General features: G+C 50.5%; 1 long non-coding RNA gene across 1 annotated transcript; it reads right to left on the bottom strand.

Annotated features, from left to right (window-relative positions):
- Positions 1–957: 957 nt before the first annotated feature.
- Positions 958–23,131, bottom strand: LOC120235629. The gene is made up of 3 exons (XR_005529468.1): positions 23,017–23,131; positions 5,603–5,719; positions 958–1,499 (listed from the first exon to the last, which is right to left on the bottom strand). It is a non-coding gene; the product is annotated as an uncharacterized LOC120235629 (long non-coding RNA).
- Positions 23,132–27,455: the final 4,324 nt, after the last annotated feature.

The following is a 27,455-nucleotide window of genomic DNA, read 5'->3' as shown; positions in this document are numbered from 1 at the left end:
AGTCCGCTGCGGGGGCAGGAGAGCCGGGCGTCAGCCGGGGTCCAGCTGCGGGCCGCACCAGCGCCCTCCTCACGCGCCCCTGTACCGCCGCCGCCTGCACACCAAATCCGTCTTCCCTCGCTCTGGTTTTTTTTTTTAAAGAGAGAATGGAAAAGAATTTTGAAAAAGAAAAAAAGGGGGCGAAAGACGAAGGAGATGCAGGAGATAGGAGGCACACGTGGGCGACAGAGACTATGACATAGTCAAATTTTATTAATGGCTGGCCCATATGCATTCGGAGGGTAATTAACTATGCACAGGTGAAATTAGCTGATAGGAGTGGCTGTCTTGAGCAAATCGAATGAGCTCCGATTATATCAATAGTTTTCAACCAGTGTCCCTGGTTATCAAACCATCAAATAAATTTGTCCACTCTCTTCCTTTGGGGGGAAAAACTTTAATTATCCAGCGCCGGCATATGGCAGGCCATTAATAAAACCCGTTATCAGGCTGCAGCCTCCCGAGTTTTACTGTTACCCATCTTTTATCTAAATAAACATTTGGGAAATGTCCTTAAAATTATTATAGATACTTTGCCCCTGCCCCACAATAGGAATTTCTAAATGGAAGCCGGCTGCATTTGACTGCACAAGGCTCGGGTGCCATCTGCCCGCGGCCCCCGGGACCGGGACCCCGGAGCTGGGCTGCACCTGTATTGATGGATCTGGCCGACCTGCAAATGCAGATAAGGGGACCGGCTTCTCCTTAATGTATATTTACGCAGCCTTTATGTTATGCATGCGTTCTGTACTTTCATGCCACATATATCAATGACAAATGGAAGAATTGAGCGGCCAGTATAACACGGAGGGGTCTCCTGGTCCTCCCTCAAAGGTGCAGTATCTACACAGTGTTCTTTTATTTAAAAAAAAAAAAAAAAAGAATCCTTTAAAAAGTCTTTTTTTCTTTCATCTCCAATAAAGTACCGGTCCCTCTATAGCAGCCGTCACGACCAGCTATTGCCATTACCACGCGCAGAGGTGTGTCACAGCTGAGACGGGCTTTACCCTTGGGTAGGTAGGTAGTCCGCGTGCCAGGCGGGACTGACGGCCCGGACCAGGCCAGGAAGCGGGCAAACTGCGCCCGAGCCCTGGCGCTCAGCTCCCAGACCTTCCCTCCGCGGCGCCCACGGGGGTTCCGCCTCTAGCGAGTGTGGGCACCCGGCTCCCCGTGCCACGCGCAGACTGTGCCGAACCTGTGGCCTGCCCGCACATTGGCCGGGGACCGTGGCTCAGGAAGCACAGGCCACGTGAGTCAAATGGTAAGAGAAGCGTGGCCCCCAGCGGGGCGGAGGTTTGGGGTGACAGCTGCCTGACAGGTCCGAGCAGGGGCTCCGTGCAGGCCGGGAAGGACCGGCTCCCGGGTGGCCTTGGTGCATCCAGCCCGGGGGCTGCTGGGAACTCAGGCGTCCGTCTGTCCGTCCGGCTGGGGCTCAGGCTGTAAGGGTCCAAATCAGTTTCCTAGAACCAAAAAGGCTCAATCAGGACGCAGGGGACACACACAGAGCTTACAGTGCACGCCTCAGGGTGACTCTCACTTTTCACCCCAGAGGTGTTCTTGCTGCCGTAAAGGCCACCCACACCGAGTGGTCCCCGGCCTCGGAGGGCGGGGCAGAGGCCGCTCAGGGTCTGCAGCGCCCGCACCTCCACGCGCCCCGCTCCCCGCGCCCCGCCGCCCGGTCGTGGTCCCCTGGGCCTGGGCCTTGGGGCGTGCGCCCTGCCCGGAGAGAGGCCCGCAGAGCAGGGAGGGGGCGTCCAGCCCCCCGAGATGGAGCCTGGGGCGGCCCCCCGTTGCCCTCAGGCCCACAAGGCTGGAGGAGAACTGAGGCAGGGCCCCTCAGCCTGATGTAAGCCGCTCGTCCGTGGGAGGTGCTGGTTTTGAAGAAAACCTCAGCTGTGGGTCCAGAGAAGTTCATTTTCCTCCCCTTGATGCTGAACCTCAAACCTGCCCAGCTCAACCCTAAATCACCTAATTCCGCACGGCACCTCCTGACCGCGCTGTCTCTCGGCCGCTTCAGCCACAGAGTCCCCTGCTCCTGCCCCCCAGCCCCTCTTAGGGCCCCTGGGGCATGCTCCCCTCCCCCTAGCTTCCTGGACAGCTTTAGGCCCCGGGGCAGGGAGGGGGAGCCCAGGCCAGCCTGCGAGTGAGGCCCTGGGGCCTGGGGGTGGAGCCAAGCAGAGGGTCCTAGAGCCTGGGGAGGTGCCAGGCTCCACGGGGGGTGAGGGTCCGCAGGCCCCTGCCACCCACCCAGAGTCCCCTGCTCCTGCCCCCCAGCCCCTCCCCCTCACGGGGTCAGTCTTGTGCAAAGTGAGGGGAAGTCTCCTGCCAGATGGAATCCAGCTAGGCCTGGGCACCCCCAGGGACACCCTCACCCACACCCACACTCGCGGGGCGGCTGAGCTCCACACCCAAACCGGGAGGGCGCCTGCCTGCCTGCCTCACCGGAAGCAGTCTGATTTAAGTCCCCTTTACTCAACCAGCGCAGGGTCGCTTTAGTCTGAAGCACGTGCGGCTCCGGGTCTAGACCTGAGCCATCACTGTGGCGGCGGCAGCCCAGGCCCCTTGGCCTGTGACACGCACCTGGTCTGAACCCAGAGGGGCCTGCTCTGAAGACCTCGTGCAGGAAATCCTACGAATGTAAGTAAAATCGCTCCCTAATACTTGTCCCTTAGGTACATGCTGAGGATACTTTGGATGCACGGGGTGAAATACGGTGTCTTATAAATATGACTCCGCCCGTTTCTTCTGGCTCAGTTGCACATGTGGCTCCTGCCATGTTGCCACTGGACCTCAGGGGCCAGTACATACGCCGTGGGACGGAGGGCGCGTCCCCTCAGTCAGGAGAGGTACTGGAGCCCAGTGGCCACGGGGAAACCTCCCTGGGGAACCTAGCCCAGTACTCGGTGGGCCAACCAGGCAAACTGCGTGTCTCCCAAAATGATGCCCAAAGGAGGGGAAGGGAAAAGTGGGGGCGACAGAAACAGACAGACTGAGAAGTTGCGGTGGGCAGGGCTTTCTCAGGCTTCTATTCCCTCCCCTTAGCGTGTGGCCCGCGGGGAGGCTGCCAGTGGGAGGCTGCCAGTGGGAGGCGGAACACACAACGTTATGCAAATTTATCTTCCCAGAATTCCCTAGGAGGCCTGGGGACAGGGGGACACAGGTGAGCTCCCAGCACGGCACTCAGGTCCGGCATGAGATACATCCCGAAGCCCATGCAAGGCTGGCACAGGGTGCGTGAGCACTTCCCTCACGTGGGGACGGAAACGCGCCCGCCCGGCCCTGTGGTGAGAGGCCGCCCCTTCCATCATCCCATCCCCCTAATAACACTTCCTTTTTAATCAATTTGACAACATTACAGCAGCTTGTGAATTCGGAGGATACATGTTTTGCTCCGGGCTTTACCAGCTATATCCTGGGCATTTACATGTTTACATTTAAAATCTTGGCTGTGTTCTCAGGCCAATCGTTTCGTATTTTGCAATTACATCTGCTCTGCTCTCTGCACGCTGTCTTTGGTGGTTATATAATTAAAGAGCAGAGGTTTTTTCCTTTTCCCTTGGCTGCACAAGGTGAAAAATGTTAGCTATTTCCACACTTCAGAGCGCCAGCTGCTACAAGCATTAAAAATTACTTAAAACATAAAATTTATGGCATTGTGATCACAATGGATTGTGTTGTTGTAAATGAATTTCACCGCAAATTGCCATTTTAAATTAAAATATAGCTTATTAGGAATGGCAGGAGAGTAATACAGCAGGAAGTAAGGTTTTGTATAATTGTCCCCAAAAGCCTGTCCCTCCAAGAAGTGATGGCAAAGGATACTTTGGAGCAGCTACTGCCTGCCGGCCGAACCGGGTTGTTCTTGGGCCCTGGGGCTCACGTTTCCTCCCCCCCCCCACTCTCCCAGGATTTATTGAGGGTCCACGATGTGCCTCGCCCTGAGGCAGGCACTGGACCTACAGAGATGGTGAGGGCACAGCCCCGGGTCTAAGGAGGCCCAGACACCACGTGGGCAGACTGTGGGGGATGGGTGGTGACGGAGACCCAGCCGGGGCGTTCTCTGAGCAGCCGAGAAGGAGCTTGAACACTCGCGGGCTCGTACAGGAGACAGCAACCTGACTGGCCAGCCCAGAGCAGCAGGCACGTCTGAACCCACCGGACTTGAGAATCTCGGCTTTAGGAGGGTTTCCAGCAGGCGGAACACACGCTTGTCTCAAACAATTATGGAAGGTGGTTGTCTGTCCCCTACTGGGACACTTCCAGGCCCGGGGAACTTGCCACTTTGTAAAATATCCCCTTGCATTTGGGGACAGATTCCTGTCTCCTCCCAGCTAAACAGCCCCAAAATCACGGCTCCAATCTGAACACTGCCTCCTGGAAATCTCTGGATGGATTCCAGGCAAGGCTTCCTAATAGGTGAGGCACACCCCCAGGGTCAGAGCAGCCCGCACACGTGGGCACAAGCAAAGGGGACCAGGCGGGACTTGCTTATGCATAAGTGACAGGAGCGAGGTTGACCCGACAGAGGGCAGTCATCAAAGGGGCTTCGTTAGAAAGGCACCGCGGCCTTCCCAGAGGCTTGCGAGCAGAGTGAACGAGGGCTGGAAGCATCTTAGTAACGTTACCTCACTCTTGTCCAGGGAGGAGACCTCGGAGGCCTCTAATCCACCGTCGCAGGCCCACAGCTCTGGGGGGACTCTCCCCCAGAGCCTGCATGAATGCTCGCACCCCCAGTGACGGCACACCGAACCTGAGCGTGGCTTGCCGGCCACCTGCAGCTCTCTTCATCCTAAACAGCCCGGCATCGTGTCCTTCCTTGATAGAGTCTCCTGTGCCCTCCATGTCCTCCCACACCGTTCCGGGTGCCTCGTCACACCGCAGTACGGAAACTTAGATGTGATCAAGGGGGAAACTCTGGCCAACCTGTCCCCACATCCCCCAGACACCTACTTAGTAACCAGTCAGTGCTCAATGCTGTGCGAGGCATCAAGGGCGCAGAGGGAAGCACGTGGCTCTTGTCGAAAGGAAGCCTCGATTGGCTGAATAGAGACAGATGAGCAAAGATACGCACATAGATAGGAGCACGGAAGCGACGACCCAGGTCTGCACAGGGGCAGTGGGTCTGCAGTGTAGACACCGTTCCAGCATAAGGGGAGATGCTCCAAAAGCCGTGTTGGGAAAACGGACCCTGAGAAGTAGTGTTGAAAGATGTGTAGAACTTGACCAAGAAAATCTCCAGAAGGAGAGGGAGAGTTAGGACTTCTGTCCTGAGAAAGAGGTTAGACGTACAGCGGACAAGGAGGAATGTGTGCGGAGGAAGGAGTGTGCTCACAGTGTGCAATTCTTCTCTGAACCCAGAAGGAAGGATGCAGAGGAAGCAGATGGGAAACAATTTGGGTGCATTTAGCACATTTGGGGGGATTCAGGGAGTCCCATTTTGATACCCTTAATTTTCTCTGCAAAAAAAACCAAAAACAAAATGTTTCTCTAAGATGTAGAAGTACTGAGGTAGAGGGTTCAGGAAGAACCTTCACAATATCTAGCACATTCTTGAAATACTTACCTCTCTTTATTCTCTACCCACAAATGATGCAAGTGAGACACATCAAGGAGTTCACAGTGATGAGTCCTCTGGGATACACGGTGTTAGGAACAAAGGAAAAGGAGATACGGAACAGCCCTGGAAGATGGAAAGATAGTGCAGAAATGTCACTTCCAAGAAGGCACCTCTGGCTTTGATCTCATTACTCACATTTGTCTGAAAAATGTTTTTACCCTTAAGATGGAACTTGAAAACTTCCTGAGAGGCACCCGGGGGCTCAGTCGATGAAGCATCTGACTGCCTCGGGTCATGATCTCATGGTTCATGGGTTCGAGCCCCGTGTAGGGCTCTCTGCTGTCAGCACAGAGCCCACCTCGGATCCTCTGTCTCCCTCTCTCTCGGCTCCTCCCCTGCTCTTGCTCTTTCTCTCTCTCTCAAAAGCAAATAAACATTTTAAAAAAGAGAAAACTGATTGAAAATTGTTGATCTGGGGATAGAAGAAAAGTCGACAACTATTTCATCTCAACACTTTGAAAATGTAGTTCCATTGTCTCCTGGCTTCCATATTTACCACGGAGAAGTCTGGTGTCAGCCTCGTGCTTTGGTTTATAACAGGTCAATTATAATAGGTCACAGATCTTAAAAGTATTTGTCTTTTAAGATCTAATTGTCTTTAAATGTCAGCAGATCACATTTACATGCAGGTTTCTTTTTATATGCTTTGCTTTGAATCTGTGCTTCCTGTGCTAAGGATTCATGTTCTTCATCGATTTTAGATCATTCTCCACTCTTACCTCCCTGCATACGGACTCGCCCTCATCCTGTCAATAATCCACTTTGGGAACTCCAACTGGTAACATATTAGCCCCTCTGACTCCAGACTCAACATCTGCCAAAGTCTATTTCACATCTTTTTGTTTTTTTGACTCTGCTGAATTCCAGGTAATTTTTTCAGATTTGTCTACTCCACTATTTCTTTATCTGTGTCTTCTCGGCTACTTAGTTCACTTATCAAGGTCTTCTATCTACCAGTACATTTCTCCATCAATCGAAGTATATATGACTATTTTGTTTCTAGTATATTTGTTGCTTTCAGTTTTTGTCCATAAAAATAAGCTTCATGCTATGTTTTATCTTATAACAGCTTTATTGAAATATAACTGACCTATGATAAACTATACATGTTTAAGTGCACAACTTGCACAGTCTGATGGAAGTATGAGACCATGAAATCGATCACAATCAAGACGATGAACATATCTGCGACTTGTGTGTGCCTTCACTTATGGATGGGCGTTTGGTTTGTTTCTGGTCCAGGCTATACAAATAAAGTTGTTCAGAATATTTACACACAAGTTTTTGTATGGATTTTTGCTCTCTTTTCTCTTGGATAAATACCCAAAAGTGAAATGATTGGACCAGTTGGGGGTTATGTTTTAACTTTTTAATAAACTTCCACACTGTCTTCCAGAGTGGTTTCATTGGCGAATTCTAACAAACCTTTAAAGAAGAAACTACATTATTTCTACACAAATTCTTTCAGAAAATTGAATAGGAGAAAATTTTCTCCCAGCTCATCTCATAGGCTTGTCATTACCTTGATCCCAAAACCACACAGAGTCTTACAAGGAAACTACAGAAAAGGGTCTCTCATTAACCCGGATGTAAAAATTCTAAACAAAATTTAGCAAATTAACCCCAACAACATATAAAAGACATAAAATGTCATGACCAAGTTCACGTCAGTATCACAAGATTGGTTTCACTTTAGAAATGCAGCAAAGTCACCATATTGACAACAAAGTGAAACCACAGGAGTTCAACGTATTAATTTTTAGAGACACAATTCAATCCATAATAGGATACCAATAATTGAGAATTTCAGTTTGTTGAGTGCCAAATATTTTTGTATTCCTATAAATATTTTTGAGCTGTGATCAAGGACAAAGTTAAGTTTCTTTGAAGCAGACCGATCCTTTGGGTTTTGTGTTTAGGAAGAGTCAGGCAGGACACGTGCCGTGCTCTGAGAGTCTGTTATTCCCGGCTGCCAACGAAACACCCCTCCACGTGCCCAGCCTGATGCCACGTAGCCAGGAGTTCCCTCTCTGCCTGGCGGGAACAGGCAGTGCCCTTGGCCCTGCAGTGTGCCCCACACTTGACGTCTGATCCCCCGGAAGGTCTTCCTCTGGCCTCACACAGGGTCCTCACGCCCACGAGCTGATCAGCACCCTGCTGGGCACCAGTGCAACCGGAGACCTCCTGCGGACCCTATGCCTCGACCTGCGTGGACGGCCGGCTCCGCCTCCTGGCAGAGCTTCCCTCCCCGCATCTTGGCTTGGGAGCCGTCCCCGGGCGGTGAGCTGGCGGAGTGCGAGGCTCTGCTGATTTGCTCCTTGTCCCCTGCGGACCACTGTCTTCCCTCCCCAATACCCAGTGTCCCACGGCACCATCCCATGTACGCTCTCAGGCTTTATTGTTTCCGTCTCAACCTCCTTCTTGTTACTCTGTTTTGGCCAGAATTCGTAGCCTCTGTTTAGTTATGTTAAACATCATTGTTGTAGTGACTTGTCTTTCACATCTGCAAATCGTCTTTTATTTACTTAAACACGTCAAACCTGCATGTTCCGTCCGATAATTCAATATCTACTCTGCTTCTCTACTTCTGCTGCTCCGTGCGGACGATGCCTCATTTATGACGCGCTTCCTTTCTATCATGAGCTCGTGATGGATGGAGTTTTCCTGTGAAGCACGAGCTGAAGTGCATTCCTTAAGAGTATTTTCCTTTGTTTCTACCAGGTTCCTGGAGGTGCTAACAACCCATGGCCGCTTTCAGTTCCAAGCTTGCAATTTTTAAAACACACTTGTATAAGAATTCAAGCCACAAACTTGCATGAGTATTAGCCTCTGGTTTAAAATTCCAAGGGTGTCTTGCTTCCCTAACATCAAGGTCAAGTCTGCAAATTGCCTTGTGGGACAGCTTTTTCATCTGGTTCTCCCTCTTCCTGGGATGTAACCTTTCCCGGCTCTCACTCCTGGCCCCTCACTTTACATGGCCATCAAAGTGGAAGTTCAAAACCATTCAAGACACACGGATGTCTCAGGGCGGCGGCTAAATCGGACTAGTTTGCCTTTCAGAGGACTGATTCATCCCACATTTGGCTCCTGAGGGCTTTCCTTATTTTCTTGCCAGTCTTATAAGTTGACTGTTTGCAAATTAGTCGGTTGAAAGTAGGAAAGTATATACACTTATGTCATCGTTCAATCTACTGCAAGTAGGATACTACTTGTCTTCACAGGTGACCAGGAGCAGCCTGCCTGCCCTTGCAATCGGCTTCTCTCCATCTTTTGCTCCTTCTTTAGAAAAAGCATGAGAGTAAAAGCACCAAAAGCTTCAATCAGTGGTTTTATCAGAAAATTAGCTTCTGTGGCCAAACGCCTCCACATTTGAAGCACAGAGTTTCTCAGAAGCATTTCAAAATCTACTTTTTTAGTAGGGCGGCTCAGGGCAAGAAGTGCATGTTATAACGTTCATGCACTCCCCGTTCAGAGAAAGAAAGAAGTTAATTTTCAGTTGTATGGGACATTCATTTACGCAGAACCATTCATTCTTCGGGGGTTTTGTTACTAAGTCATTACTGTATTTATTCTACTGTTAAAATTCTTTTGGGAATTCTGCCTGGTACATCTGGTAGTAAAGATGTGGCTAGTAAACAGTGGCTAGGGCCACGCTAACACACACCCCTTTGGACTCTGGGTGTGAGATTCGGCGCCAGTGTCCACGGTCATCTCTGGAAGTCTTCCACTTACCTGCAGAGCAATGACAGGAAAGTCTGTTCCTGGTTTCTCTGGCAATGACCCGGACGCAGCAGGCACGGCCGCCATGTGCCTGAGAAGAGGAACCAGGTTGTGTTGGGGCCTTGAGGATGCCGCCGCCTGCAGCAGGGGTGTCTCCCCGTGGTGTCACCCCCCGGGCGCTGGCTTAGGGAGTGGCCCCCGCTTCTCCCGCAGCAGCCCACGGCCTTCCCTCCCCCACCGGCCCCATCGGCAGCGGCCCAACCGTGCTCCCCACGTCCCAGGGCTCCGCGAGGCCCTGCAGCGAAACCCCGAGTCTCCAGCACCTGCGACCCGAAGCTCCCAGAGTGCCTTCCCCACAGCGTCTTCAGCTGCGCGCAGGGCGGTGCAGCGGCACTTGGCTTTGCAGATGCATGGCCTGGAGTGTGAGACAGCAGTTCCCTGGACGGCTCAGGATCAGGAAGTTGGCGTCTGTGATTACAAAGGGGGTCAGCTCTGTGCTGCACACCATGGGGTGTGAACGGGGGCAACTTGCATCGTTTTAAATCGACAGTGAGGACCACGCAGAGAAAACCCGCCAAGACTGTCCACAAAGATGTGGACAGAGTGTGCACCCCCGATGGCTGAGTAATTAAGCCTACTGACCATCGATGGGTGTGCGCCCCTTCCCTGGGCGCTCTGAAGAGATCCAAAGAAAGGAAATCTTTCTTACCAGCCTACTTATCTGCACAATGCAGTCAAGCTGCACAATGCGGAACATGCTGGAAGCCACTTGCATGTGCCCAGGAAAGAGGCCTGTGTGAGAAACTGGCCGCCATGCGCTGGGTGTCTTATTTTTCTAGAAACGGCTGGCCTCACTTAGCGACTGGTCTTCGCTCCTGGCTAGCAACGGAGGGGCTCCAACTGCCTCACTTCATTTCTGCAGATCTTGGGGGGATATGTGGGGTTTCTCGCTCAAGTGTCTTCAACACATGGTCCTTATGGAATTTATACGTCAAACTCCCATGTCCCCACCAGCTAAGCTACAACACCGGAAAACTGCCATGACCCTGGACACACTTTTCGACCATCCTCCAACCACATGTGTGGGCGGCATCTTCAAAACTAAATCGTTTCGTTCTGAATCAGCGCGCGGCAAGCAGGCCTCGTGCTGTCCGTGGCCGGAAGGAAGCTCCCTTGCTAGACCAGGTGCAGAGAAGGGCAGCGGACGGCCCGGGTCCACAGGCCCCAGCGCGGCTTCCCTGGGCGCTGGTCAGAGCAGGTCCCGAGAGCACGAGGCCGAGTCAGGACCTATGGGCGCTGAACTCTTACAGGTTGGGTGCTTTCTCTCAGAAAGCAGCCAAAAATCTCCCTTGTGGAATCGTTACAGAAACACACACCACGTGCACCTGCTCCTAGGCTCTTAGAGCGACCCACGATGGCGTGAGCATCCTGTCTCCACAGCAGTGCACCGGGGCCTCACCACGCTCAGGGTATTTGGCTGGGCTCTCGTGCGGCCCAGGGGGCAGGCACCCGGCCCCGTTGCCACGGGGGCCCTCCTGAGCTCTCTGCCAGCAGCCGCCCCGCGGCAGGCCCAGAGCACGAGTGAGACCGACATGGCGGTATTCAGGCTCACCTGGGCTTTCTCCCCGCGGGGAAGAGTGAGTGTAGGAGCAGTGCGCTCTCCGAAGCCCTGGTCTTCCGCCTGGACTGATCGTCACACACGCCTGCTTTCTCTGGGGTGGGGCCTCCGCCCGTGTCCTGTACATTTGCTCTCGCTTGACATGCCGACTTTCTTCAGCCGCCCACACCCCGCAGCACCCGGTCGAGAAGGGGGCTTGGCTATGAACGTTCTGTGACTGTGCGTATGGGCCACATCGGGGCCGTTCGCTTACGCCCGAGGGGTGGCTGGGGCAGAGCCTCCCACGGACGTCCGAAGGCATCTCGCCACATTCTTTTGGTTCCTGGTGTTGCGAGGAAAGGTTCTGAAATCAGTCCTTCGCAGGAGCTTCTCCCTGCTCCCAGGGTCTGAACGTCAGTGACGTTGGGCCTTGACCTGAATCTTTTGGACCTTTTGTTGTGGGGCCTCAAACATTCTAGAAATTTTTCTTGAATTATTATTATGAATATTTTGTTCTACCTGATTTCTTTCTCTAGTTTTTATTGTCCTGTTAGGCACTCCTATTATTTAGATGTCTGTCCTATTTCCTGTCATGGCGGGGGGGGGGGTCTCTATTTCTGTAAGAGTCCTCAGTTTCCTCTTCTAATCATTTTCTTACATTTTTTTACTTCTACTGTTTGAGTTTCTTCCAATTTCTCTTTTTCTCTTGTTGAACATTGCTTTTCACGACGTTCAGTTTTCGTTCCATGAGTGTCTTCCCTGAACTCACGGAAAAGGTCAGTGACACTTGCTCATTTTTTAAAGGCTCCTTCTCCCCGATGCGGCCTCTTCCTCCAAGCTGCTCTTTGATGTTTCTTTGGTTTGGTTTTTGTCAGATTTGGTAACATCTGCTCATGATTCAGAGTGAGGACCAAACGGAACCTCTTAGAGAATGGGGACTGTCCCTCTGCCAGACGCTGGGGCTGCCGAGGCCCCCCAGAGAACGATGTCCAGCCACAGCGCTGAGCAGGCCTCCAAAGGAATCCCTGAGAGCGTCGCCTTATTTGGAAAAAGGGGTTTTTCAGATGCAATTAAGTTAAGCATCTTGAAATGGAGCCATTACCCTGGCTTATCAGGGCGGGTTCTAAATGCCATAACAAGTGTCCTTATAACAGAGGGAAGGTCATGTGGGGACGGGGCAGGGAGATGAGGCCATGTGCCAGGGAGCACCAGGGAGCACCCGGGAGCATCACGGAATATCAGGGAGCATCAGGGAGCACCAGAGAGTATCAGGGAGCATCAGGGAGCATCAGAGAGCTCCAGGGAGCATCAGGGAGTATCAGGGAGCACCAGGGAGCATCAGGAAGCACCAAGGAGCATCACAGAGTATCAGGGAGCATCACGGAGTATCAGGGAGGATCAGAGAATATCAGAGAGCTCCAGGGAGCACCACAGAGTATCAGGGAGCATAAGAGAGCATCAGAGAGCTCCAGGGGGCACCAAGGAGTATCAGGGAGCACCACGGAGCACCAGAGAGCTCCAGGGAGCACCAGGGAGCATCAGAGAGCACCAAGGAGTATCAGGGAGCATCAGGGAGCTCCAGTGAGCACCAGAGAACATCAGGGAGCACAAGGGAGCATCAGAGAGCACCAAGGAGCATCAGGGAGCGCTAGGGAGCATCAGAGAGTACCAAGGAGTATCAGGGAGCATCAGGGAGCACCAGAGAGCATCAGAGAGTACCAAGGAGTATCAGGGAGCATCGGGGAGCACCAGGGAGTATCAGGGAGCATCAGAGAGCTCCACGGAGCACCAGGGGACAACAGAAGCTGGAGGAAGCAAAGGGCAGATTCGCCCAGAGCCTCCAGAGGGAGCTCAGCCCCACCTTAAGACTGGACTTCTGGCCCCAGAACATGGAGAGAATAAATTTCTGTTCTTTTAAACTACTTCGTCATAGCCGCCTGGGGCGCTGGTCGGAGGCGCCCGTGCGGCCCCCTGAGGCCTGCGACTCCCCCAGACCCGGGCTGGGCCGCGGGGCGGGGGACGCGGAAGCGCGGCGGCGGAGGGGGCCCGCCGCCCGTCACCCCCCGCCGCCGCCCGGCCGCCCCACCCGCAGGGAGCCCCGGACGCGCCTGCCGCCCCGAGGGCCGCTTTGGATCCAAACAGTCGCTCTTCTCGGCTCGTCCTTTGTGACCGCACCTAGGCCGGGCGACAAGCAGGAGCCACCGCGGGCCGAGGCGGCTCCGGCGCCCGGGGCGGGTCCCCCAGGGGTGTCCGGGGCCGGCCGGGGTCGTGGCCGGGGTCGTGGCCGGGGTCACGGGCGGCGCGTCTCTCCGGCCCGGGCGGGCTGCCGCGGGGGCGGGGGGGAAGCAGGCACGGGGTGCTCTGGGCGAGGCGCCCGCGCGCAGCCCCCCTGCCGGCTCGGGACCGCGGGGCTGCCCGGCGGGGGCTCCAAGAAAGGCTGAGGTGCCCGGAGCCCAGGGCAGGGGGGCCTCTACCCCGCACTTCCTGTCCGTGGGCAGGCGTGTGGCAGGCGTGTGGCCGGGCAGCGGGAGGAGCCCGGGCCGCGTGGCCGCGTGAGTGTGAGCGGCGGGGCTCGGGCCGCGTTTCCTCAGCGGAGACGCCGCCGAAGGGCCCCGGGGGCCGGTTTTCCGTGCGGGGGCGCGGCGCCCTCACCTCGCCTCGCAGCCGCGTGGGCGCCGGGGCCCCAGTCCGCTCGCTGGGGACGGCGGTAAGGTCCGCGCCGCCGCCCCTCCAAGTGCCCACGTGGGTCGGGCAGCTGGAGCCCGCACGGCGGGGGTCAGGGCACAGCCACAGGGCGCACGGCCCCTGCGGTCAGCCGCCCCCAAAGGTCAGGTTCACTGCCCCTCGCCGGTCCACTTCCGGGCAGACTGAACACCCAGGCTCCTGGCCCCGGGCCGCCTGTCCGAGGGGACAGCTTGCAGGCAGCGACCCCGGCCCCGCTCGGCCCACGGTCGTCTCTGCACCGAGATGTGAGCCTCCCGTCCCGAGTGGGCTCCAGCCGCACGCAGGGCCACTGTGTCCCTTCCTCTGTGGCAGCCCGTGTCTCCGCTGGGCTGGCCGCCCGGGGGTGGGGACAGCACCCTCGGGGCGCAGAGCCCGGGGCGGGGAGGGGCGGGTCTGACCCGCGACCGGAGGGCGGCCGCGCGCAGCTGGCCGTGGCCCTGCAGGGCCCCGCGGCTCCGAGGGGGGCGGCCCCGCGCTCTCGGGGCCACGAAAGGCGGCTTTCTGGTTGGGATAGTAGCGCCCGTGAAGGTCCTGTTAGCCGTGATTTGGGGGTGGGGGGGGCAGTTAGGAACTTGGATATTTTCATGACATTTTCTTAGTTAACCTGCCACGTAGCCTGTAAATGTCGTTAGACTCCGAGCCCACAGGCTGAGGTCACTTGCCCCCCGATATTCTCCTTCCAGCGCTCAGACTCCGTGTCCGGTAGCAGCGCCCACGCCTTTGCCCCGGACCCTTCCAGAGAGGCCCCTCCGTGGGAGGAGAGGAAGGCACACGCCCGGGTTTGCCGCACGGCCTGCGGCGGCAGAAGCTGCCAGGTACGCCCGCGGGCTGTTTCGCGGTGGAAGCGGGCGCGCGGGCACCGCGGTGGCACCACCGTGGCGTGGCTGGGGGGGCACCGCCCCGCAGACGCCGGTTCCTCGCAGTTGCACAGATCCGTGCGGTGCGCTTTGTACAAGCACCGGGTTCGAGCGCGTTCTGTTCACTGCTGTGGGTCAGGACCCAGTCCACACTGGCGCGGTGATTCGACGACGCTCATTAGGGCCTGGAGGCGCCGTGGCTCCCGTGGCAAAACCACGCTCGGCCGGGAGAGCCGGTCGCGCGTCAGGGAGCAGGCCCTGCAAGGGATCAAGGTTTCCCGGCCAGAAACACCCGCCCCCCGGGAGCCAGCTGCCCCCGCCGGTGGGAAGCATCAGGGGTCCGCGTGCATCGAGTAAAAGCCACAGAAAGGGGGTCGCCGCCCCTGCGGAGGGCGAGTCAGGGAACCAAAACCGAAATGGCCCCACCGGGCTCCCCAGAGGGGGGTTGCTTTGTCTGTGACCTTCTGGAGAAGGAGCCAGTCCCTAAACACCCCGGGTACCAGTCTGTGGGCACAGCCCCTCTTCTGGTCTCCCTCTCCCCCGGGCAGCGGAGGGAACCTGGGGGCTCTCTGCCTCTCCCCGGCTGCTGTGTAGACGCTGGAGGCTCTCTGCCTCACCCAAGCCTCCAACACACCTTTGGGATGAAGAAATCTGAAGTCAATTAGCCCTGTCATCCAGTCCCCAAGATTTGACGTGACTTTAGATCCCGTAACGGCCTCTGGATTCAAGCTTCTCATTTGGTTCCCGCTGCGGAGCTCAGAGCCACAATGCTGGCTTGCCCCGCCGGGGAGAGCCCGGAGCGCGCCGGGGATTCGCACACCCGTGCACTCCCCCTGGGGTATGAGCCTGCCCTGCTGCACACACATCTCTGAATGGCCACGGACTGGTCGTCACTGCCGCAGAGTCGCCCAGCCTCGTGGAGGGCTGGTCCTGGGACCCCGTGGCAGATACTAATAGCAACAGACTGCTTCCATTTCTCAAGCCCATTTCAAATTAATAAGAATGTCCCTCTTCTGTTTTTCATCCACAAAGAGACTCCCTTTGCATATTCATTTAATGTTAAATTGATGGATTAAATTATACCAAGCTCAAAATCAATCCTGCACATATCCATTAGAATGGACTGAACCCCCAGTGGGGACAGAGCACAGAAAATGCATTCAGAGACACTGATAAGTCCAGGCCCATTATATGTCATTTTAAACAAAGAGCAAAAAAAAAAAAAAAAAAGCCCTTTGGAGACGCTCTATCAGCTATTAAACAGAGACACTGCGTGCACGGGGAGATTGATGGTTAGCATTTCCATCCTCCAAACGGTTCTCCCTGGGCTGATGATTACCGGGAGCTGCTTCTCTGTGTCTCTGTCACAGTTCACAGGCACACAGACGCCTGAGTGCTGAGCTCTCCCTTTGTCTTCCCACGGCGCAGTCAGCTAACAAGTGTCGGGCGGGGACCTCCCACTCTGCAGCAGCTCAGCAAGGAGACACACACGGGGCTTGGGAGCATCTCGTCTTTCCATCTTGGGAGGCACCACGCACAGAAGGTGCAGACCAGTGGCCGCCTGCACCAACGGCCCGGGAGGGGCATGCCCGGGCTGCGGGCAGAGCGCAGTGACGACGGTCAGTGTCACGGGGGGTGGATCTCGGGACCTCAGGCACAGAGGCTGGAGGGACATTCCAGACCCTGTTTGGAAGCTCTGATTCTGAGTCTAGTTCTAGTGGTGGAAATACTCCAGAGGGGCACTTCGTCTCTTCCTCTTTCTCTGGAAGCTGCCACGACTGTCTTCCCAGACTTTCTCCCACCCGCAGCTGAATGCAACGCAAGAGAGCCGGTCAGGATGGGGGTGCATCAGGGCAGAATGGGGGAGGGGAGGTGGAACCCTGCCAGGATGTTTCCTAGCTCCCCCGCGCTCTCTCTGCGCAGCCTCCACTGAGTTCCTGGGCCTCTCCATGGACACAGGGTTCGCTTCTCAGGAGGTCCCACTGATGGGCTTCAAGTAATTTTCTTCATCAGGAGAAGTCAATATATACATATAATAGGATATATATTTTAAAACGCCATTTTACTCCCAAGTAAGATGTAGTAAATATCAGCAGAGAGGGTGCCTGGGGGTTCATTTGGCTATGCATCTGACTTCAGCTCAGATCATGATCTGATGGTTCGTGAGTTCAAGCCCCACGTCGGGCTCTGTGCTGACAGCTCAGAGCCTGGAACCTGCTTTGGATTCTGTGTCTCCCCCTCTCTCTGCCCCTTACCTGCTCTCTCTCTCTCTCAAAAATAAATAAAAACATTAAAAAAAATTTTAATATCAGGGTACATATCGCTATAAATCTAGAAAGAAGAAAACCTGGTCTAAATGACAAAAATCAGATTTAAAGACTTTAGAGGGCAGTAGAAGCACTTGGAAGCAGATGAACTAGAACTTCAGTGCTGGGCCAGACAGAGCAAGTGAAACCCGCGGTATCTGCACAGTACTTAGGAGAAAAACACCCAATAAAGTGAGGGGGCTGGAGCTGACATGGCAGCTCTCCTTCTCATAACACCTGCCAGATTTCAAGATCCAAGGAATCCAGCTTGGATCCAAGGAGAACTGAGTCTAGCTGTCCGACAGCCCAAGTCCACTTCCAGTTAATTCCCAGCCCGGTGCATGCAATCAACCTTTACCCTATTTGCCTAATATGAAAGTGGCTGAATACCCTCTGGGGGAAATAACATCAAATTTACTTGGTAGTTCAGTTCATCATGCGGTCCAGCACACAATCAAATTTTGTGATAAGTATAAAGAGGCAGAAAAAAATTGATAAACAACTAGTAGGTAAAAAAAAAATAGAAACATATTTGCAGATTATTCAGATTTGGAAGTTATCGAACAAAAACTTTAACTCTAAAAATAACTCTAATAAATATAATAAAGAAAATAGCCAAAAAGATAATATGAGTTAGCTATAGGATATTTCAACAGAAAATAAGAATTGATACAAAAGTATCTAGTGGCTTTCTACAAATGAAAACTGCAATATTTTAATTTAAAAATTAAGTAGGAGGGCCTGATAATAGATTGAATATAGTTAAATACACAACTAATTTAATTAAAAAACAGGTCAATAAGAAATACCCTAACTTAGGGCACCTCAGGGGCTCAGTCAGTTGAGCCTCCGACTTCAGCTCAGGTCATGACCTCACGATTCGTGGGTTCAAGCCCCACATTGGGCTCTGTGCTGACACCTCAGAGCCTGGAGCCTGTTTCAGAGTCTGTGTCTTCCTCTCTCTCTGCTCCTCACCCCTCTCATGCTCTGTCTCTCTCTCAAAAATAATTAAAAAAGAATTTTTTTAAAGAAATACCCCAACTTAAACTCAAGAGACAAGAAAGAATGAGAAGAACAGAGCAGAGTATAAAGGACAGTAAAGTGTGTTCAAATGGCTAATTATCAAGTAATCCCAATTCACAGGGAGAAAGAAACAGAATGGAATTCTATTTAAGGTATAGTGGCTGAGATTTTTTTTGCAAAATGAATGATACCAACATCCAGGTACAAGAAATTCCATGAACATAAATATAATAAATAAAAAGAACCCCTGGGTGAACTGGTGAAACGTGGAATGCTTGATCCCAGGGTTGTAAGTTCAAGCCCCACATTTGGGTGTGGAGATCACTTAAAGATAAAAATCTTAAAAAAAAAAAAAAAAGAAAGAAAGAAAGAAAAAGAAAGAGAAAATCAAATCTGGACACATTACAGTCAAATAGTTGAAAACCAAACACAAAGAAAAAAAATCTAAAAATTAGCCAAACAAAACTGACATGGTACTTTCAAAGAAGACTAAGACTTATGAATGACTTTTCACCCAATACTATGGAAGTCACAAAACAATGGAATGCCATCTTTAGTACTGAAAGGAAGCAAGAAAAACAACCTAGAATTCCATACCCACCAAAATATTCTTTAACTCGTGGAGGCAAAATAAATATGTGGTCATACAAAAAATTTTGAGAAAATTCATCTTCTACAGACTTGCATCACAAAGCATACTAAAGCAAAACTCAGGGCTGAGGAAAGGAAAGGAATTATGAAAACACACGAAGAAATGATGGCACCAAAAAGGATAAATTTCAGGGTAGGAATTAATCATCTAAGGCAACAAGAGTAAAGACATTTTTCAGTGTTTCTGACAAAGGAAGAAGTAAAATGCAACACCAATGGCACAAAAAGGTAGAGTAGGAACATGACGAAAATCTTGTGTAAGATTCATCGATTGCTCGGGAAATTGTAAAAGTACTAATTTATGGTAATTTTTTTTAAATCAACTATATGTATTTTAAACTATAGGGAAATGAAAAACATATAACTATAATGTCAGTAGAAGACGGGGGGAAAGGAAATAAAAATACTTGATTAATCCAAAGGAAGGAAAGAATGAATAAGAGAGTAACAGACGACAGCATGAACAGAAAGCATCACAAAATATGAGAGAAACCAGCCAACTCTGAATGTAGTTAAATATTAATGGACTAAATATTTCAATTACAAAAAAAATTTGTCAGACTGGTTCTTAAATTTTTTAGTGCTTTTATTTATTTTTGAGAGAGAGAGAGAGGGAATGTGAGCAGAAGATGGACAAAGAGAGACAGAGACACAGAATCTGAAGCAGCCTCCAGGCTCTGAGCTGCCAGAAGAGTCTGATGCAGGGCTCGAACTCATGAACTTCAATATCATGACCTGAGCCAAAGTTCAATACTTAATTGACTGAACCACCCAGGCATCCCTACAAGACTGTTTTTTTTTTTTAAAGAAAACAATCCCATATATGCTTCTTATAAGGGACATATTGTAAAAACAATAACATAGATGGGTTGAAGTAAAAATCTAGGGAATAAGAAACACTAAAATAAAGAAAGGCATGGAGGATATTAATATGTGATAAAATATAATCTAAGGTAAAAATTATTATGAGAAGTAAAGGGAGAGGGGCTCCTGAGTGGCTCAGTGGATTAAGCGTCTGACTTCGGCTCAGGTCATGATCTCATAGCTCGTGAGTTGGAGCCTATGTCAGGCTCTGTGTTGACAGCTCAGAGCCTGGAGCCTGCTTTAGATTCATGTCTCCCTCCCACACCTCAAAAATAAATAAACATTTTTAAAAGCTTAAAAAAAAAGAAGTAAAGGAAGAGATTTCATAATAATAAATGAGGATATAACAGAAAATATTTTTAAAAACTTTAACTTGTACGGATAGCTTGAAAATATAAAAAGAAAATATACAAATAAAGAAGTAGACCAATCTACAATGATGAGTGGAAATTTTAATCTCAGTAACTTACTGGAGAAAAAGACCAAAAATCAGTAAAAGTACAGATTATAAATACACAACTAACCAAGAACAGAATAGACATATATTGAACATTTTACCCAATAACTACAGAATATATATTTTTTAAGCAGTGTAAATGGACAGTTGCCCAGACTGACTACATCTAGCCATCAAGTAAGTTTCAAGCCATATTTAAAACCTGAATTCACACGCCGTGTGTTCTCTGCTTGGCATAAGTAAACCAGGAATTGTAACAAAAACATATGGGTCAAAAAATTTCATCAAAATGAAAATTAGAATCTTTTTTCAATTGAAAGATAATTTAAATAAGACATATTGGCATTTGAGATACAGAGAAAACCTAAAAAATATATTTAAGTTTTAAATGCATGTACCAAAAAATAGGAAAGAATAAGAATCAATTATCTAAGATTCTTCCTAATAAAACTAGAAAAAAGCCCTGAAAATTAACCCTAAGAAAATAACAGAAGAAAGCAAATAATAAAATTAGTAGTGCAAATCAATGATTTGCAACAAAGAAAAAATAAAAAGTCAAAAGTTGATTCTATAAAAAGATTTATAAAATTAATTTATAAAATTTAATTTATAAAATTAATAAAACTCATGAAGAATGGACAAGAAAAAAGAAATCACAAATTTAAAAGCTTGAAAAGGAAAAATAGCGTATCACTATGGACTCTATGGACTTTAAGAAGTTCGTAAAAAGATATTATGAATAGCTTTATATCACTGATTTTGCAGCTTAGAAGCAAATAGGTTGCTTCATATCACTAACCAAAAGAGACAGACAAAATAGAAAATACCAAAAGACTGTTAACGGTATTTTTTTTAAATGTTTATTTATTTCTAGGAGACAGAGAGAGAGACAGCGTGAGCAGGGGAGGGTCAGAGAGAGAGGGAGTTACAGACTGAAACAGTCTCCAGGCTCTGAGCTGGCAGTCAGCACAGAGCCCGACGCTGGGCTCGAACCCACGAACCGTGAGATCATGACCTAAGCAAAAGTCGGACGCTTAACCAACTAAGCCACCCAGGCACCCCAAGACTGTTAATGGTATTAAACAGTCAGTTATTTTTCTTTAACAAAATTACTCCAGACCCAGATAACTTCACTGGTAAATTCTTCCAAACAATCTAGATAGAAATAATAACCATGATACACAAACTTCTTCAGAGGATATAGACAGAAAGAAACATTTCTAACCCACTTTATGAAGCCAAGACAATCCTAATACCATAACTGACAAAGAATAATATAAGAAAGGAAACTACAGACCAGTGTGTCTTGTAAACCAGTTAGTAGCAAACCAAATCCAGGGAAGTACAGAGAATATACCAAGAATGATGAATTTAACAGCAACATTTAATGTTAACACACCATGATCAAGAAGTTACTAGAAAAGTAAGATGTTTAACATTTAAGATTCAACTAGCTTGATTCACCATATTAGCACACTAGAAAAGAAAAAACATATTTTCATTATGGTAGTCAAAGGTGTTTGACCAAATTCTCCCTAAGTTAGAAACAAGGTAAAGATGTCTAACCTCACCACTTCTATTCAACACTGTACAATTCTCCAAACAACCACTAGAAATTATAGGTGAACTTAGGATACAAGGTCAAAATACAGATTCGACTATGTTTTTATATGCTAGCAGCAAACAATTGGAAAATAAAATTTTTTAGTTTCCACTTATAATAGCATCAAAAAATCCCAAAAATACTAACAATGTGTCTTTTTTTAATGTGCAGAACTTCCACATTGTAAACTATAAAACACTTCTGAGACAAATTCAAGGAGACTCAAATAAATGGAGAGATAAAGAAAATTTTAGATTAGAAAATCAGCATAACTGAGATGTGACCCTCCCCAAATATATCTATATTTTAAATATAATTCTTTCGGGGATGCCTCGGTGGCTCAATCAGTTAAGCGTCTGACTCTTGATCTCAGCTCAGGTCTTGATCTCAGGGTTGTGAGTAGAAGCCACACATTGGGCTCCCTGCTGGGCATGGAACCTACTTAAAAAAAAAAGATACACATACCCACATACATACATACATACCCCTTTTTAAATTCCAGCAGTATTCTTTGTAGAAACTGACTGGCTAATTACAAAATTTATATTTAAAAGGGCAAAGGACCTGAATAGCCAAAGCACTGGAAAAGACCGAAGTCCAAGAACCGCACCGCCCGCCTTCAAGACCCCCCGAAGCCCACGGTCGTCAAGAGTGTGGTGCTGGCACAGAACAAGTAGTTCAGTGAAGCAGAGGAAAGGACCCAGAAATAGACCTACATTTCCTTGTACAGTGAGGGGTTTTTAAGTTTTTTTAATGTTTTATTTATTTCTGAGAGAGAGCGTGAGCAGGAGAGGTTTCAGAGAGAGAGGGAGATACAGAATCTGAAGCAGCTCCAGGCTCTGAGCTGTCAGCACAGAGCCCGATGCGGGGCTCTAACCCACGAACTGTGAAATCGTGACCTGAGCCGAAGTAACACCTGGTTCAGGAACAACTTGATATCCATAAACAAACAGACCCAGCCTGACCTCACGGGTACACAGAAATTAACTCAAGGTGCATCACAGACCTAAGTGTAAAAGTGAAAGCCATAAAGCTTCTAGAAGCCAGCATAGAATGCCTTCACATCCTGGGGACAGGCAAAGTACAAGAATCAATACCATTAAAAATGGATAGTTAGATATAATCAAAACTTCAACTTTCAAATGAATAGTCAAACCGTATTTTGGAGGAAATGTTCACTATGTACATTTGGCTATGAGGTGATATTCAGAATATAAAGAACAAACAGCATCTGCAGCTTATAAACCAAGGCCACAATGAACATGGCGGCCAGTTGAACAGCTACGTCACTAAAGCACATAGGAATGGATAACAAGCACAGGACATAATTCTCAGTGCCATTACTCATTAAGGAGGTGCGAATTCAAACCACAAGCGGTTCCCCTTCAGAATGGCTAAGACAAAAAAGACTGAGAATACCAAACATTCGTGAGGATGGAGAGCAAGGACTCGGCGGGAGGGCACACTGGTACAATCACTTTGGAAACGGCAGACCACATCTTATGAAAACAAACGGACAGCGACCCTGTGACCCTGGAATGCACTCCGAGGTACTCACCGAATGGTGACAGCATATGTTCACAAAAGAATGTGTCCGCGAGTGTTCAGGGTAGCTTCACTCATAAGGGCGGCAAGTTAGATACCCCTCGGCGTCCGGCAACGAGAGAACGTATCGACAAATTAATACATTAGGACAAGAAATACTGCTGAGCAACAAAGGTGATGAATCACCAACAAACACAGCCACACAGATAGATATCAGACACATGACCTCAAACAAGAGCCGCCAGACACAAAAAGCACATGCCGTATGATGCTATTTAAGTAATGCTGTAGCACATCCTGAACCGTCCTATAGAGAAAACAAACCCAAACACTATTACTTGGGAGCAGTGGCCGGTGGTATTGATTGGAGAGAAAATTAAAGAATTCTCTGCAGTGGAGATAGGATTTTGACTCCTGATATAGGCTTGTATTACTCAGATATGTATGCATTTGTCAAAAATTACTAAATGGTACACTCAAAAATTGTACATTTAATTCCAAACAAAACTAGACACACGTAAATATTCTACTGTACTTAGTTATTCACAAACTGAGATATTTAAGAATCCAGTGTGCACATGTCAACTTCCTTTGAAACACATGAAAATGTACAATAAACATACATGGATATGTGGGATAGACAGATGACTGTATGAGTGATGGACCAAATATAGAAAAATACTCTCTAGGCAGCGAGTGTACATTATACAACTCTTTCTATTTTTTATGCTTGAAAATTTTCACAATAAAACATTAGGAATATAAACAAAAGTTGTTCATATTAATAAAATAAAGGAAGAAAATCATGTAATCATGCCAACAGATGCAGAAAGATAAAACTCAATACTAGTTCATGTTTCAAATGCCTAGCAAACTAGGAATACAAAGAAAGCACTTCATTAATTAAAGAGCACCTTACACACACAAACACACGCACACACACACACACACACCACAGCCACTAACATCAGCCTTAATGGTGAAATATTGAACACTTTCCCCCTGAGGTCAGGAACAGACAAGAATGTGCTCTCACTGCTTCCATTAAAGAATTGCTCTATCCAGAACAGTGAGGGAAAGCACAAATTTAAATTTAAAAATACATATATAAAGGTAAAGTTGGAAAGTAGCAAAATTCACATTGTTCACGTGTGTTCACATACATAAAAAATTGAAAACAGTCTACAATATTAGAATTAAATTTGCAAGACTACTAGATACAAGGCCAACATAGAAAATTCAATAAGAACATTTCTATATGCTACCAACAAAGTCACTGGAAAATGAAATTAAACAATACCAATAGCATCAAAATATATGGCATATGTGCAAAACCTATTCATTTAAAACAAAACACTGCTGAGGGGGATTAAAGAAGACCTATATAAATGGAATAATATAACACAGTTATGGATTGGAAAATGAAAAAAGATATTAATTTTTCTCTATATTTCTCTATAGATTGAATGGAACTCCCATCCAAATTCAACGAATTTTTTTGTAGAAACTTACAAACCGGTTCTATAATTTATGCAGAAAATGCAAACATCTTGAAAACCATGACCATCTTAAAGAAAATGAATAAAGTTGGAGGTTGAGCTACTTAATTTAGAGCCTCTTCCTACAAAGCTACAGTTGTTAATCGGGGTGGTACTGGCAGGAAGATGGGTAAATAGTCCAACGGAACACCAGGGAGAAGGTAGGAAGAAGAGCCTTCATCAAATCCCCTTATGTTCCTGTTAACGTTTGTAGGCTCTGTAGTGATGCCACCTGTCTCCTTCTGGTGGTCATCTGTGTCTTCCCCCATGTCTCCCAGTCAGTCCTGGCCCTTGCTCTTTTCATGGATTATCTCAGTGGGTGGACAGTCTACTGACCTATGAATTGGGTAATAAATTGATAAAAGTTAGTAATGTCTTTGCTGGGCACCCAAAGGTTCCAAAAGAGAAACTCAGGGTCCTGTCTTGACTGGTAAGCACTCTTCCCGGCGGGCTGGCGACACGCTAATTTTCAGGCATCATGAAATAGGCAGTCAGATACATGTCCACGGACTCTACAAAGGTACGAGGCTGGGGAGATGGTGGGCGGGGAAGGGAAGGTGACAGAGGACGTCCAGCCTCCCAGCGGGCTGAGAAGAAGCCGTCAGGACAGTTCCAGGACCCATCTGCCTCATTTGTGAAGCACACTCTCGAAAGCTGTGACAGCCCAGCTCAGGTGGAGGCAGTGGATGAGGCTGGCCTCCCTGCCTCCGCGGCAGAGCCATGGTCATACTCCAGCATCTGGGCACATCCACACCCTTCTCGAAGCCCGAAGTGAACACACGGGCCAGGTTCTAACACCTTCCGGATGCCCAGCCCACTGAGACCAGCAGCTCCACGGCCCCGCCCAGCCCACACCGGGGGCTTGCAAGCTGGGTTAGGGCCTCTCTATGGTTTCGCAGAAAGTGGATCGGACGAGGGAAATGAGAGTGGTGGGAAGGGCTGGCTAGTTTTCCTCAAGTCCTTCCACACTTCACCCCGGGGCAGAGGGCTGGCCTCGTGTGCACCCCCGGGAGACGGGCCGGACACCCAGTCCCCGAGGCTGCCAGGCTTTGCATTGTTGATGTGGCAAATGTCTAGATCCCCAAACTGGTTGCATCCCCGAGTTAGGAGGCCATATCCTACATCCTTCAGAGAAAATGTCCTCCCGGCTTTGCTCTGAGAGAAGTTTCCGTGGCAGGTTGGACAGAGAGGACACAGGGTTCACGGACAAGCCAGGGGCCCCCGGAGGCTGATACGATTTCCTCACTGAGCCCACGGGTCCCTGGATTCACTGCTCAGTTCCGAATGCAGAGGCACAGCCTAAGCCCATGGGGGTGCGGGCTTGGTCCCCAGGTTCTCGGGGTCCCCAGACCAGCAAGTGACCGGTGGCCCCAGCAGACTGAGGTGAAGGCCCAAACCTTGCAGAGCCGTGTTTTGCTCTCTCGGACAGAGTCTCTTCCTGAGGCCTCAGACACACTCTCTAAGGGGCAGGCTCCTCGCGGTGGGCTGCGGGCATGTGGCCACAGGGGGCGAGGGGCCCTCAGGGAAAACCGGTGTCACGTTCAAGGGCGACCCTGGGACCCCTCAACAGTGATTTAATGCAGGTACGGTAACCACACTGGTGGTGTGTGGGGAAAATCACTGCCCCCCTGACAAAATGTCGCGATTCCGGGGCTACAAACGTGGCCGCCGTCACCTGCAGAACCCGAGGGGAGACAGGTCTCCGGGCTCTCAGGGCGACCCCCGGAAGCCGTGCCACTAAAAGCCGCCTGCGCGGACCTGGTAGCCTGTCCGTGGTCTGACTCGCCCGGGCTCCTGGGGGGAACGTCACCTCTCTGCGTGCGGCCGGGGCGATGGAGCAGAAGAGCAGCTGCTGGGTTATTCATGAGGCGCGAGCCGCACCGCCAGGCCGTGTGACAGGATGCGGTCACCGGGCGGGCTCCCCGGGGAGCAGGCCGCGCCTGGAGTTGGGGCTCACCGCCGCGGCTGCCAGGCTCTCCCCTCGCACGTATTGACCCGGGACGGTGCCGCGGTCCAGGGAGAAAGGAGAGCGCTTGGCACTGAGCGCGCAGTGTGCGGTCGGGCAGCACGCCTGCTGAGCCACACCCCGGGGGTCCCCCCAGGGCCCCCAGCCCGGCCCCGGGGCCACTACCCTGCGGCACCCCCGCCCTGACCCCAGACAGCAGCTCTGGGCCCTGGTGCGCAGCCGGGGCGCATTGAGTCCAGATGTGGGCGGCCACGTGCCACCCGCGCCCTCTTCCGCAGAGGCGGATCGCCCGTCCCCTGAGCGCCGTGGAGCGCTCCCGCACCCTTGCTGATCACACGCCCCACCGCCACCCTCCGCCACCTGCTGCCAGCTTGGGGACACACACAAACTCTTCCTATAGACCCTGCTTCCTTCCGGAGCCTGAGCCCCTCTCCTCTTCCCACCGGGCACCTGGCTGACGCACGGACACCACAGGGAGCCGCTGCCCAAGGCTGGCCCCGTCCACGGGCCACTCAGCCCCGGGGCCTCGCTGCCCACCGCCTGCCCGCCCGTCCGTCCCCAGCCTCCCCTCCACCCCCCCCCCCCCGGCTAGCAGCTGGGCTGTGCCCATGGGCAGACACAGGTGGGGCTCAGGGATGCCCTGGAACCGCGCTGGGGGCCACCATGCCCCCGGGGCAGCCTGCCCGCCGCGTGGACGTGCGATGACACAGTGTGCCGGCCATGGCGTCGTGGTGTCCTGCGTGTCCCCAACATTCCCGATGGGGAAAGCAGTTTACTTACCTGAATCACTTATTTCTAGTTCTGCAGTTAGACTTGCACATAACAGCACACGCTGGCACACGCGCACACACACACGCGGGTACACACGCAGGTACTCCGAGGCGAGAGGGCCTGCATGTTTGCCAGAGAGTCTATTTCTGGAAGCCCACATCGCTTCCTATTTGACGT

Source organism: Hyaena hyaena, unplaced genomic scaffold (genome assembly GCF_003009895.1).
Source record: "Hyaena hyaena isolate Hyena2069 unplaced genomic scaffold, ASM300989v1 scaffold_134, whole genome shotgun sequence".
Lineage (NCBI taxonomy): Eukaryota > Metazoa > Chordata > Mammalia > Carnivora > Hyaenidae > Hyaena > Hyaena hyaena.
Note: the sequence above shows the minus strand (reverse complement) of the source record. Positions and strands in the feature narration are given on the sequence as shown.